Source organism: Crocuta crocuta, unplaced genomic scaffold (genome assembly GCF_008692635.1).
Source record: "Crocuta crocuta isolate KB4526 unplaced genomic scaffold, BGI_CrCroc_1.0 scaffold130, whole genome shotgun sequence".
Classification (NCBI taxonomy): Eukaryota; Metazoa; Chordata; class Mammalia; order Carnivora; family Hyaenidae; genus Crocuta; species Crocuta crocuta.
Window position 1 is genome coordinate 10,826,131 of NW_027527920.1, and position 12,201 is coordinate 10,838,331.

Here is a 12,201-nt window from a genome sequence, read left to right on the forward strand (position 1 = left end):
GCCACTTTGGTTGTGGACCCTCCATCCTCAGTCAAGCCTTCAGGTGCAGCCCCAGCTGGCACTGGATGGAAACTTCCCTGGAGACTGTGAGCCAGAACCTCCAGCTGAACTCTTCCCAAATCCTGACCCACAGAAATGGCGAGAAATGTTAAGTGACTGTTGTTTTAAGCTGCTATGTTTTGGGGTGACTTGTCACGCGACAATAGACAATGAATGCGGGCACCTTGCACACTTTATGGGGCCCACTGGAGGCTCCGTCCATGAGACAACGTCCGGACGCATCGCACTTCAAGATGGACGTACCAACTGTACATGACATTAGGATAATGGGCCGCATGGTCAGACATCCTTTTTTTGTGTGTAGCACGACCTCTCCTACCCCATCACACACACACACACACACACACACACACACACACATTGATAACACCGGTTGTTTTATAGATGGTATTTAGTATGTTAGTTATGACTCAAACATGAGTCAAGTATGTGTGGAGGCTTTCTGATGCCATAGCTTCAGGATGCAATCTCAAAGGAAGTGAACATAACGGTTTCAAACTGCATAATTAATGACGTTCCATTTTCATGACGACTGCTAGTCAATCATGCCTGTTAGTGGGAATTTTACCCTGTGGGAATTTAGGTCCTCCTAGCTCGCATGGGAGAGCAAATTGTTTTAGGCTTTCATTTTTTAATAAAATGGCCAGCAGTAGAAGGAAGGGGTGGGGAGGGAATTGGAGTGGGGAGGGGGCTGATCCCTGGAAATCAGTGGACCACCTGGGAATTCAGCGCCTGGGCTTTTCAAACCCCCTACTGTCAGTGCTTATTGCTTTCACACCTGTTTCCCCGATGCTGGCACATTGCCTGGCGCATAATACTGACTCATTGAACATTCGTTGAACAAATAGCAGTTGAATACATAGTGGTTCCATCCCTCTTCCCCCTCCCTCACTGTACTTTTATCATTTAAAGTTTATTTATTTTGAGAGAGAGAGAGAGCGCGCGCGCGCGCGAGTGAACACACCCAAGCAGTGGGAGGGGCAGAGAGGGAGACAAAGAATCCCAAGCTGATAGCTGATAGCGCAGAGCCCCATGCGGGGCTCGATCTCACAAATTGTGAGCTGAAATCATGTGTTAGAAGCTTAATCGACTAAGCCACCCAGGTGCCCCCGAGGACTCTTAGAATTTAATAGAAACCTTGTACAAGGTTTCACCCCATTTCACCTCTGCAGAGGTGAACTGAAGACGGTGTGTTTCACACAGGAGTTGAAGCACTTCCCCCAGGCCGGTGTGACCGTAGCAATCTCCCTTTCGCCTTCCTGTCTCCTCAGACATCCGGGAAGGGAAACGGATCTGGAATTGGGCTCCTCCCATAATGGCCTCCCCTGTCTGTGAACACAGTGCCTGGCACACAGTGGGCCAGAGATGCAGTTGTTGACTAAATGAATGAATGGAGCACCACTGGGAAAGTAGGTCAACCACAGCCATGGTGGCAGAGATGTGGGGGTGTCTGGAACATGTGAGGAAAGGCCTGGTGAAGAGCTTCAAGGGAGATCCACTCTCATCCAGCTAGGTCCTCTTGGTTTAAGTTTGGAGCCCATGGGCAGAATGTGGCTGCTGGGAGACACTTTGCTTTCCTCAACCAGTGTGGCTGAGTCTCCCTCTGTCCTCTGGTGGGAGGCGAATCTTCCTCAGGGCTGTTCAAGGATTTGTGCCTGGCCCTGGCCATTGTGGTCATTTCCAGAAGGAAACAAAAATAATCTCTGACCCCCACATCCTGGCCACTGTAGTGCAGGGGAGCCACTTGCCAAGTCAGACAAAGACATTCCTGGCTCCCTCCGGGGCATTCTCTGAGCTCATCACCTGGACCTGATGACAAGGGTTAGGAACTGCCATTGTAGGGCTCACGTGCCAGGGAGCTTGGTGGATCAGAGCAAGGATCCAGAACAGGCAGCACGTGCCTGGGATCACCCGCGGTTCTTCACCCTCTAGGATGATTTGCAGATCGGCATAGAGAGATGGCTGGCTGGAGATGGGCAGGGACAATTGCCCCAGATTTAGGTAAACCGGGGACACCAGGCTGCCTGTTGCTTGAATATTTGTAGTAAGAACACTTGCTTTTGAAACTAGATACCTCATAATAACCAGCTCCTGCCTCTCCATTTATAAACGATGGGGGCAGCTGGTCCCAGGACAGGACAAACACAACACAGGAATTCGAACAACTGTGTGTCCAGACCAAAGGTTATGGATGAGTTGGCAAAGTTTGTTTCTGGAGTTCTCAGGTGCCCCTGGTGGGGCACATGTTGAGCCCACAGATCTCGGGGCTCACTCCCTCCTCTACTCTAAGGATCTTCTATCAGCCATGTACACTCTAGTGAGAATTAAAGCCATTACGCCTTTTCTCTGAATGTGGCTCAGATGAGTTAAAGTCTCATCTGTGAGAGGGGTTCTACTTTGATTAATCAAAAGCCACAGTTCAAATCTTGCCAAATTTAAAGAAACTCTGATCTTGGTACATTGGAAAAAAATAAGTTAAACAGTTTTCACTCTTTCAAATAACTGTTAAATACATTAAATTTTCAGCTTTCCTGTAAATTTGGGAAGTGGGTAATTATTTTTATCCTCATGTTGCAGAGAAAAAACTGAGGCAGAGGGTTTAAATGATATGCACAAAGTCCAGGATGAGTGAATGAGGTGGCATTAGTATAAAGGGAGTCCTGACTCAGGACAAAGGTCTTTCCAGGGACCATACAGCCCCATGTAGGCCACCTCCTTAGCAGGTGCTCAATGCATCACGTCTGTCACTTCACCCACACATCAGTCCCAAGGGGTGGGGGTGTTGCCCCCATTTCACAGAGGGAGGCATGGTGGGCTCAGAGAATTGAAGCAACTTCCCCGATTTCTCACAGCCAGAAAGTGGCAGCACTGAGATTTCAGCCCAGGCCTGACTCCTAACTGGTGCTTTCTGCTCTTAGTGGGTCATTCAGACTTCCCAGTCTCCTCTCAGCATCTGAGCAGAGGGAGATGGGAATGAAACATGAGACTATAGCTCCCAGGCCTTTAGCTCTGGTGGGGACAGTTGATGGGCGCTTTTCCAAGTCTCTCTGTAATTGCAGGGTTCCCGTGGATGCGAAGGTCTCCTGAGTTGGCTGGGGGAAAAATGTACCTCTGGCTTTTTGAAGCCACATTTATCATCCTGTAAAGGCAGAAGAGGGCAAAAACAAAATATGGGAACAAGTGCTTTCCTGTGGAGACAAGGGACCAGTCCTGCCGCGTTGTTTATTTATACAGGATGGCAGATGGAATTCCTCTCCTAAATGCTTTGGGTGAGGGTCTCCAATTCTCTGAATTCCTCCTCTGTGCCGTCAGGAGACAGGGAGTGTTGTAAAATCAAGAAAGGGCTTCAATGTCCAGCCCCCACAACCCTCTCCCCGCCTCCACGAGTTACTTAGAAAGGAAAGGTCATAGCCTCTCTAGCAAACCTACCCAGCAATTCATTGAAACAGTGTTTTTTCCCAGACCATCTACTTCCATCCATCCATTCATAAAATACGTGGTATCCATGTGTATGAGGGGCCATGACATATTTATATGTACACATGCATAATATATATACATATAGTTACATATCATGTACAAATAATAGTGACCTGGTATTTGATGATACTTACTAAATCCACAGGCACTGTTCCAAAAAATTTACATGTAATAACTCATCCCGTTCTCATACTATTCCTACGAGGTGGTATTTTATTACCCCCAACTTGCATATTAGGAAAATGAGGCACAGGGAAGTAAAATATCTTGGCCGAGGCTGTAGCTAGGTTGGAATCCGGTCTGCCCGACTGCAATGGAGTGCTCTTCCCCATCACAGAAAACCATCCCTCCAGAGACAAGAAAGCCCGACTAACAAGTATGGACAAACTCCTGGCGAGTGCGGAGGAGGGCGGAACCATCTGCCGGGGAGAGAAGTTGCCTGGGAGAGAGGCCAGCAGGGAGAGACATTTCAAGTGAGGAGGTGGCCTGTGAACCGAGAGCTCGTCTCAGCCTTGAAAATAAATGCTTTCCCGCTCCTATGATCAGCGGTTGCTTCTCAGCCTCTCCATGGGAATGGAAAAGGAACGCAGATGGTAGTAGTGATAGTAGTAGTTATAGTAGCAGCAGCAGCAGCAATGATGGTAGTAACTATGACGCCCTCTTAATTTGCCCAGCACTGTAGCTTTGGAGCTGTGAGGAACCTACTCTTCTAAGGGTGACATCTGTGCTGGCTGCCATCTATGTCCTGTCATTTAAGCCACTCAGCAATCCTATGAGGCGACTCTCACTGTCCCTGCTGCGGATACAAGGAGATTGGGGTTCAGACGTGTTATTTGTACACTTCGATGGGCTGGTTAGGACAGAGCTGGGTTTGAATCTAGGCCTGCATGACTTCCTCACTTCACCTTGCGACCATTTTAAATTAAAATCTTTGTAAAATATGCTTCAACTCAGTGAACATAGCACAACACAATCTAGCCTTTCCTTGTTGACACAAAGTCACCCCTGTGAACACAAGCCATTGTCTGTGGGGTGCGCTCATGCCCTGAGGAAGGACCTTCTTACCGGCTGGAGCCATCGCTAAGTTGTCCTGAACTGCTCTGGTGCTCCCTACCTCCCCAGAGATGCTTTTAGGGATGGTTAAGTTTTATGGGGTGATGGAGCTTTATACCCCTATAAATAGCTCTGTCTCTTGTCCTTAGAGTTGTTTTTTCGGATTCCCACCTTGTGACCTTTGTTCTCCGTCATCACTTCTTGAAGCCGGGTGCCTATGGTCCACACATCCAAACCACCAATTGCCCATTCTCTTTGGGGTTTAGGGTGGCACCTAATAAAGATTGCCGAAGGAGACCAAGGACTGTGGGTTGTTTTTTTTGTTTTTGTTTTTTTTAATGGAACTATTTCACAGTGTATGCTCCATCTTCAGTGAAATATACTGCCTTTGTAGATATCCTGTATGGGTCATGTTTTCTGTAGGAAATGTAAGAAATGGTGCTGTGGGGCGCAACTGGAGGGAAGCCAGAGAGAAGAGTGTGAGCAGGTGGTATGTCCTCAGAAGGAATTCAGCAGAAGCTGGGGTTCAGAGCCCAAGGTGGTGAGGAAAAGCTCAAGCTGCCCTTCCCACCAGACTCCATGGGAAAAAAAAGTGCAAGAGGTTCCCACTACACACGTAGTGAGGTTGAGGCCGTTCATTTTGATCTGAAATGCCAGGATACGTGATACTTGGCATACGAATTGGTAAATTATACATTACTCTGGATAATATGTTAATTCACTATAGTGACTTAGTGGCTAAGTGTCGTAAAAGAAACAAAATCAAAAAACAAAACAACCATTTTTAAGGAGCATCAGTGTCTCACAGAGTGGCCTCAGGGTCCATGAGAGGCTTTTGAGCCGAGGCGGTTATTTTGGAGCTTGTGAAATTTATGGGCTCTGATTCCAACCCTGATTCAACCCTATCTCAGGTCACTGTCCCAGTGAAGCCACGCATGAGTGGCTAGAAGTGTCTGATCATCGTCACGTGCTGAACACTGACCTAGTAAGAATGGCAAGAAGCTGGTCATTAAAGTGACCTGACTTCAAACCCCAATTCATGGGTTTAAGCAAGTCACTCAACAGTTTGAGTTTCTGTTTTCAAATGGGAATGCCACTGCCTCCACCGAGGACCGTGGTTGTTCGGAGGAATAAACCAGAGAGGTCCCAGGAAGCCCAATCAAGGAGTTGCCTCAGAGATGATGCACTTGATTCTCCCTTGGGCACAGATCACATTTTACTTTTTTAAAAAAAATGTTTATTTATTTTTGAGATAGACAGCGTGAGTCGGGGAGGGAGAGAAAGAGAGGGAGGGAGACACAAAGTCCGAAGCAGGCATCACACCCTGGAGACCTGAGATTCAAATACCAGACTCTCTGGCTCTTAGAGTCAAGGATCTATTTCTATTTCCTCAAATCCCTCCCATGTTTCTTGGCTCTCTCACTTCCTCTCTCCTCTCCTCTGTTCCCCCAAAGTTCTAGTTTATTTCTTATGCTGAGCTAAACAAATGATTCTGTTTCTTCTAATCCCTCTCTCCCCAGATAACATTTTCTCCTTCTGTTAGACATTCATTCATTTATTTATTCAACAAGGATTAAGTAATATCCACAGTGAGCCACCACGTCACTGCTGAGGATACAAAGGTGAAATTGACATGGATCCTGAGCCCACAGAGCTGATAATCTAGTAGAGGAGATAAGATATGTGTTAGATAACCAGAACATAAGGTAGAATGTTCTAAGAAACTGAAGCATGTGGGAAGAGAGGCCGTGTTATGAGTGACCAGAAGAACATGTACAGGAAGGCTCTAAGCCTTCTAAGGGGCTCTAAGGAGAGGAAAAGGTCCGACGTCCGAGGGAGGGCAACCGGGTGAAGTGCAATAGTTGGGGACTTAGGGCAGCTGAATGGGAGGCAAGGACCTGAGAACCTGGGGTGCAGCACTCAAAGAAGAGATCATGGCACAGAAAGTTCTTGCATTGATATTTCTTACTCTCATCCCCCACCTCTGAATCTTGCCTCTCATACCAGGCTGGGCTACAGCAGTGTGAGAAGCAAAGTGGGTCCCCACTCTTGGGCAGCACGTCTTGGACCACTTGGACGTCTGATAATAACATTGTCAAGTCCATCACCTGTACTTCTGTGTGTATACTATTAGAGGAAGCACCTGTCATAGCAGATGCTCGTGTCTATGTGCTATGTGAATGACTGGGTGATGAATGGGATGACAGTGACCGGCTTTGGTACCAGATCACAGTTTTCCCAGTGCTAGGACAGAAATATATGGACTGGGCTGGGGGTTATGAGATCTGGGTTTTAGTTCAGGGTGTAGCTAGTTCTCTTTTACTTTCTATCTTGGTTAAGAGATTACTTACTCATTCATTCATTCACTCATTCATTCACTCACTCATCATTCAGTTGTTCAATGAACACTGAAAATATCCACTCTGTGTCTAACTCTAGCAATGAAAGCTGAATGAGGAGGAGCTCAAGTCTTACGGGACAGACAGAAACATGCCCAAATGATGAAATACTTGCATACGTTTTAGATTAATTTTAGTATTACGACAGGGAGGTGCTGTGAGATTCCACACGGGATGTTGTGAGATCATATAGGACAGATGACTGTCTCAACTTCCCTTTGTCCAGTCTGTTTGGGAAGTCTAGTTTAAAACAATATCCTTGGACTGCATTTAAATTATTTATACCCTGTGACACTGGAAAGAGTGGACTCTGCTTGATTTTAACAAGGATCATCACACCTAAGAGTAAGATGTAGGACATATGGGTTCACATTTAATGAACACACAGACACACACACACACACACACACACACACACACACACAGAGTTTTCTTTGTGCTTGTCCACTTAATATCCCCCAGGTGAGGTGAAGAGGGTCTCCCACCCTGAAGTGGGAGGAAGCCTCCGGTCTGATTGTCAGGGAGGGGCATGTGGTGGTGTGTGTGTGGGGGCTGAGGGTGCAGAAAGCAAGCAGAGCTTTGCTCCCGTGCACTAGATTGAGATAATAGCTAACATTCACTCCTTATTCTAGAACTATACTAAGCTTGCATTTTTACCGTGTATATGTTTTGGTATGACATATGTTTGCATAGAGGCAAAGATGGAAAAGACATGTAGGCAAATGTCTTAATAAGAGCTGCCCATGGAGTTCATACCATGTATCAAGTGCTTTGTAAATACCACTTCCGTTAGGCCTATGTGTTCGGTATGCTCTCCATTTTACAGAGGAGGAAAATGTGGCCAGAGTTGCTTGTCTGAGCCTGGGAGTAGGTCCTGGAACTGGTGTTCACTCGGAGCCTGGGCTGCCGGGGACCCTCCTCTGTAGCGGTGCGGTACTGAGTGACTTTTAATCTCTGGTGGTGGGATGCTGGGTAGTTTAAAATTTTTCTCCTTGCTTCTCTGTATTTTTTCAATTGTGTGAAGTAGATAAGTATTACCTTTTGTAATGAGTAAGAGAGACAGAGAGAGTTATTGAAACATCTCTTTCAACATCCTGTTTCTTCAGAACTAATCTAGGGGACCGGCTCAGCTCCTCCTGCAACCTTTCTCCCAGTTTTCCCCGGGATGCCCGCCGTGCCTGGCTCTCTGCCAGGAATCAGGAAACAGAGTCCTCATCTGGAAGGAGTTCACAGTTTCATGGGGTCTCCTCTGGTCACAATGGTGGTGTCACTTCTAAAGATCAGAGAGGCAGGACCCGTAAGGAAGTGTGTCAGTCACGGCAGGTCAAGGTGAAGAAGTAGTCACATGACTTCAGTTATTAAAAATGTGCTTGACATAAGATTTAAAATAGCCAGATTTCAGTGTTAAGCATCATTCCTATTTTGTAAAGCCCAATGAAAGTTAAAAAAATGTGACCAAAAGGCAAAAAAATGAGAGCCAAATTCAGAAGACTAGCCTTGAAGAAAGGAGTTATAAATGAGAGTAATTGCAGGCAAATGCCAGGTGTAAGTACGCTGCCACAAATCTGAAAAGCTAGAAGAAATGGTGAAGCAAAACAGAAGCACAACCAGAGATGAAAAACTTGACTAGACCAATGCCATAAATTTATGTATAAAACCTGATAAATTTAGGATAAAATAAAAAAATTAAATAATCAAACTTGTGAATAGAGATACTGACACATACTTACATGTTGGGCATAAACCCTTTGGGTCAAAGTATATTCTTCTTTTAGTACAGTGCAAATAGTTTATTAGGTTTCTACTTCTATGTTCATCAATAACACGATCAGATCAATAGAGGTTGACAAGGTGCTCAGTAAAATCCAGAGGCCTTCCCTAATAAAAATCCTAAGAAGAAGGAAATAGCTAAATACGATAACTGGTATTCATCAAAACCAAACAGCAAACACTAAAAATGGTTATACATTTCCTGATGTATAAATGAAATGAAATGAAAATGTTTCCACTTAAATCAGGAAAAAGACAGGAGTGTGCATTCTCCCTATGATTATTAAGGCTGTTTTGGAGGAGGATCTTTTTTTTGTAAATTAAAAAAAAAATTTATTGTTGACAGAGAGAGACAGCGTGCAAGCAGGGGAGGAGCAGAGAAAGAGGAAGACACAGAATCTGAAGCAGGCTCCAGGCTCTGAACTGTCAGCACAGAGCCCCACATGGGGCTTGAACTCCTGAACCATGAGATCATGACCTGAGCCGAAGTTGGAGGCTTAACAGACTGAGCCACCCAGGCGCCCCCAACACTGTATGTTAATTCTTAAAAAAAAAAAAAAAATACAAGAAATATAAAAAAAAGACTTTTAAAAAGAAACTGAAAAAATTTGTATACGATTTTTGGAAAAAAAGACAAAATTGCCTTTTGGCAATTTTGACAAAATCAGCATTTTGCTGATGCTATAATTGCATCTAGAAAACCTAAGAACTCAACAGGTAGGGGGGAAAAATCTAGAATTAATAAGGAAATTTGGCACTTGGTACTGAGATAAATATTTTGAGGTATAGCTTTTTCCTATACTAACAGTAAACTAGCCATACATAGAAATGGAAAGTAACTCATAACAGCATCAAAGCTCTAATAAACTTAGGAATAAATTTAGACAGGTACAGGAATTAAATGAAGAAGACATAAAATCTTATTAAGAATAAATAGGTGAATAAATGGAAGGACATTCTATATTCTTGGATGGAAAAACTTACTATAGTAAGAATGTAATACAATTCTAATTAGAATCTCAGTGACTCATATGTCTCTTGGAAAACAAGACTAGAGGGCTTTACAAGATGCTAAAACATAGCACAAATCCTTGCAATCAAAGCCGACACAACACTGGCATAGGAATAGGTGGATAGAACACTGGTACCAAAAAGAAAGCACCAGAAGATACATGTAATATATGTGTGTATATTACATGTTATACACATATATGTAATATATGAATGTAATATATGACAAGGATAATATTTTATTTCAGTTGAAAATGAATTATTTCTTTAATAAAAGATGATGGCGTCACTGGCCATCCATGTGAAAGAAAATCAAGTTGAATCCTTACTTTTACGGCACTTACAAAGAAATTCCAGATCAATTAAAGTCCCGAATGTAAAAAGTAGAGCAAAAAAAAAAAGGAAATCTAGGAAAACAGATGTGTAATCTAGGGAATAGCAGTATCTTTTTTTTTTTTTTTAAATTTTTTTTTATTTTTTTTTTTTTTTTTTTTCAGANTCATGACCTAAGCGAAAGTCGGACGCTTAACCGACTAAGCCACCCAGGCGCCCCATGGAATAGCAGTATCTTTTAAAGTAAGACAATCATCTGAAAGCTATACATCAAAAGATAGATATGAAACACTACCTTAAATTTGAAATGTATGCAATCCTAAACACGATCAGAGAGTGAAAGTTAAAGTTGGGGCAGGGGGAGGTATACATCACCTATGACAGATAAAGGATTCAAATCTATAATAGAAAATTGTTATTAATTCAACAAAGATGCACATTTCAGTGAAAAGAGAAGAGCAAATCCAAACAGACAAATAGAAGAGCAAATCCAAGTTGATATGAGGACATACACAGCCTCAGTACTAGTCTAGGAAATGCACAATAAAGTATCGGTGAAATATCACTGACAACTAGAATTGAGAGACGGCAGGAGATTTTGCTCACATACCATCAATGCAGATATAGATGAATCTGACAACACTTTTTATTTTATTTTAATTTAATTTAATTTAATTTAATTTATTTTAAAGTGTGTTTATTTTTATTTTGAGGGAGAGGGAGGGGCAAATAGAGGGAGAGAGAGGGAATCTCAAGCAGGCTCCTCACTGTCAGTACAGAGCCTGATGTGGGGCCCGAACTCACGAAAAGTCAGGTCATGATCTGAGCCAAAATCAAGAGCTGGACCCTTAACCTGTTGAGTCACCCAGGCGCCCCTGGCAACACTTTTTATAAGTAAAACCACACATATCTTCTGACCCAGCAATGCCACTACTGGGTGTGTATCTCACAGAAATAAAAGTATCAGAATGTAAGATGAGGCATGGGATAATATTGTTTTTAATTAAAAGAATTATTATTTTTTGAGAGAGAGAGAGAGAGAGAGGGAAGGAGGGAGGGAAAGGGAGAGAACGAGCTGGGGAGAGGGGCCAAGGGAGAGAGAGAGAGAACCTTAAGCAGGGCCTGACATGGGGCTTGATCCTATGACCCTGGGATCATGACCTGAGCCGAAATCAAGAGTCAAATATTCAACTAAATGGGCCACTCGGGCCCCTCCGTAGGATACTATTAATTGCAGGCTGGGCTGCAGGTAGTTACATGAATACCAAAAATTGGGCTACAGCCTTTTAGTGGACAGATGGCTGGGTATACATACCATGGAATATCGAACAGTTATTAAGGAGAATGAGTTGGATTTACACTAACGGATTCAGGGGGATTTCCAGGGTGTATCATGATAAAGAAACGCACAGTGCAGAGAAATGTATACAGCACCGACCCAGTTTTTGTGAAATGAACAATGCTCCGAATGCCTTTGTGTTGGAAGAGCATGAAGGAAGGCAGTTGAGAGAGAGGGCACCCCCAGGAGGGAGAATGGGGATTCCGCCCAACTAAACCAAACTCCATCAGACCAGCGCAGACCAGAGCAGACCAGACAGAACAACCCAAATCAAACTGAACTACATCAGACTAAACCAGCCTAGTCCATATCATACCAAAGCAACTAAACCAGTCAAGTCCAGACAAGACCAGACTAAACCAGATCAGACCAGACCAAACTAAACCAGACCTAAACAAAAGCTCACTGTCAAAGCGAGTAAACAGCATGTGTGACGTCCCTTTTACGTTAGGTGTGTGTTCACAGATAGATGTGTAAAATGATGAATAAAACGATGGTCACTAAGTGGTGTCAGCTCAGTGTGTGGGACCTCAGGCAATTTTCATTTTCCTTGTACTTTTTTGTGTTGTCAGATTTAATATATATATATATATATTTTTTTTTTCATTAGAAAAAAATAAAGAAAACTTTTCCATTGTGGAAGAGTGATTTTTGAACCAAGGAAAAAGGAAGTAGGGGAAAGAACCTCTTTATTCTGCAAGTCAGCAATGTGCTCTCCTCAGTGACCCTTCCTGCCTGGGGAGCCACACCCAGAGC